At 43.1% G+C, this 2,541-nt stretch overlaps 1 pseudogene; it reads right to left on the reverse strand.

Moving 5' to 3' along the window:
* Positions 1–499: 499 nt before the first annotated feature.
* Positions 500–2,541, reverse strand: part of LOC102871846 — a 28,883-nt pseudogene continuing 26,841 nt past the window's right edge.

Below are 2,541 nucleotides of genomic sequence, written 5' to 3' on the forward strand. Positions count from 1 at the left end.
GGCTGGAGAGCTCCCTCGAAGCTCTGCCCAGCCTTCATTAGACTCCACGGCAATCTAACATGCGCCACCAACCTACTCTGCCTCTTTCCTTCACTAATGGCCATCCTTCTCTGGCTCCCTTGCTCCCAGTTCCGCTCACATGACAGTTGACCTATTGAAAGTGTTGTCTAATCTCATTTTAAAACTTGCTTGTCAGGTGACACAATTACACACATGACTATTGAGAAAAAAAATTCCTCTGGAGTTATCCTAGCCGTGTAGTTAGCAATGTGGAGCCAAGGACTGACTAAGGTTTCTTTTCCAACTGCTGAGTTATATGTTTTTTTGACAATATTTGGCTCTGTAACATGAAACTAAACTCTGCAGTTGGTGGCTCTAAGTATGAGTGTCGTTAGTTTATTACAAGAGAGAGATGTGAAGCTTATTTACATGATGAAGAATTTCAGAACTGCAGTGGACTAGGCAGCTTTACATAATGTCATTTGAACAGTGATTTGTTTCAGTCTACATACTTCCCAAGGATTTCATTATCCCTAAATGATAAGTAATCCTTGTGTAGAACTACTTTGGTGCCTCCTTATTCTGGGAGGAAAAACTTCAACTTTAACATTCATTGAATCTCTCCACCCTTTCCTTTAAATCCAGATCTAAAAGCCGCTGCTGTTGCTTGCAGTACTTCTCCATGATTTTTTTTTTCTTTTCTGGAAGCAAAATGCCTCCTTTGACTACAATTTCAACTGCCCTCATTTCCACCAAGAGGTCAAAGAGGGAAGAAACTTTGTAAATGCTTGGCCTGCTATGTCTCAGATTGTCCCTGTTTATACTCCACTCTTTCTAAGCTGCCACAAGGTTAGCCAAACATAATTTTTAAAAATCTTAGTTGTTACTCGTAAACTAAGTTTGATGGCCACATAATATAAAAACAACCTTTGAAGTCAAACCTGTGTTCAAATGTTTGTATTAGCATTAACTACAGGGAGCTGTTGTGGCCTAAGTGAGAAGCTGCGAAATCCCAGAGGTGCACAGTTTGAATCCACCAGCTGCTCCATGGGAGAAAGATGAGCAATCTCCTTGAGCATGATTAACTGCCTCTGAAAATCCACTGGAGGGTGAACTACAGGTCAGTTCTGATTCTTCAGTGGTACACAACAATGACCTGTGTGTACTTGGGGAGAAAAATTATTATTATTATTATTATTATTATTATTGTTGTTGTTGTTGTTGTGTACACCGAATCGTATGCAACAGGCACAGGAGGAGACTGTCCCTTCTTCTCCAGCACAGCAGCTGGTGGATTTGAACCACCTTCAGGATTGCAGTGCAGCTTCTTACCACTAGGCCACCAGAGCTCCCCCAAAATAATATTTTTTTTAATTATTTTTGTGTGCGTGTACTGTCAAATCAGATCTGAATGGTACAGGAGGATATTGCCCCTCCATCCCCGGCAGAGCATCTGGTGGATTCGAACCGTGCACCTCTGGGATTGTAGTTGCAGCTTCTTGCCACTAGGCCACCACAGCTCCCCAAAATAATATTTTTAAATCCTGATTTTTCCTCTACTCCTGGTTTTCCCTAGACTTTTGAGGATTAAATAAAATGGAATATAAAAGCACAATACTGTGGCAGAGATTCTTAATAAGGAATGTTATGTGCCATTGAGTTAACTCCAATTCATAGTGACCCTGTGTACAACAGCTCTGAAACCCACTCTATCCTGTGCCAATTTCATTATCTCTGACACACCTACCCCCATTACCAAAGTCACTTGAGTCAATCCATTTCATCCAGTGTCTTCCCCTCTTGTGCTGTTCGTCCACCCTCCCAAGAATGATGTTCCTCTCCAAGGACTGGTCTCTCCTGGCAACATGCCCAAAGTGACAGATGGAGCTTCAAAAAGCCTTGCTTCCAAGGAGCAGTCTGGTTTCACCTGATCCAGGACAAATCTGTTTGTTCTGTTAGTAATCCATAATATATTCAATACTCTTCTCCAGCACTACCACTCAAGGGAATTGTTTCTTCTGTCATTCTTAGTAATTGTCCAGCTCTCTGATACACAGCAAGTAACTGTGAAGACCATGGCCTGGATCAGGCGCACCTTAATCTCTAAAATGACATCATTGTTCCCCAGTACTCTGGAAAGATCCCTATCAGCAAATTTCCCAATGCAATTTGTCTTTGGATTTCCTGGCTGCCCATACCAAGAGTGTTGATTGTGGAGCCAAGCAGGCTGACGATATTTACAATTCCAATCTTTCCTCCATCTATCATGCTGCTTCCATTTGGCCCAGTCGTGAGAATCTTTTTTCTCTTGACGTTGAGCTTCAGTGCATATTGAAGGCTGCAGTTCTTGACCTTCTGCAGCAAATGCCTCAGGTCCTCCTCAGTTTCAGCAAGCAGGGTTCTGTTATCTGCAGCCCTAAACCCTGCTCTATCCTGTGCCAATCGTACTGCCTCTGACACACCCATCCCGATTACCCCAGTCACTGAATCAATCCACCTCATAGAGGCTCTTCCCCTCCTGCGCCGTCCCTCCACCCTCCC

The sequence above is a fragment of the Elephantulus edwardii genome, unplaced genomic scaffold (genome assembly GCF_000299155.1).
Source record: "Elephantulus edwardii isolate Elephantulus edwardi_28Jun2011 unplaced genomic scaffold, EleEdw1.0 scaffold00031, whole genome shotgun sequence".
Taxonomy (NCBI): Eukaryota; Metazoa; Chordata; class Mammalia; order Macroscelidea; family Macroscelididae; genus Elephantulus; species Elephantulus edwardii.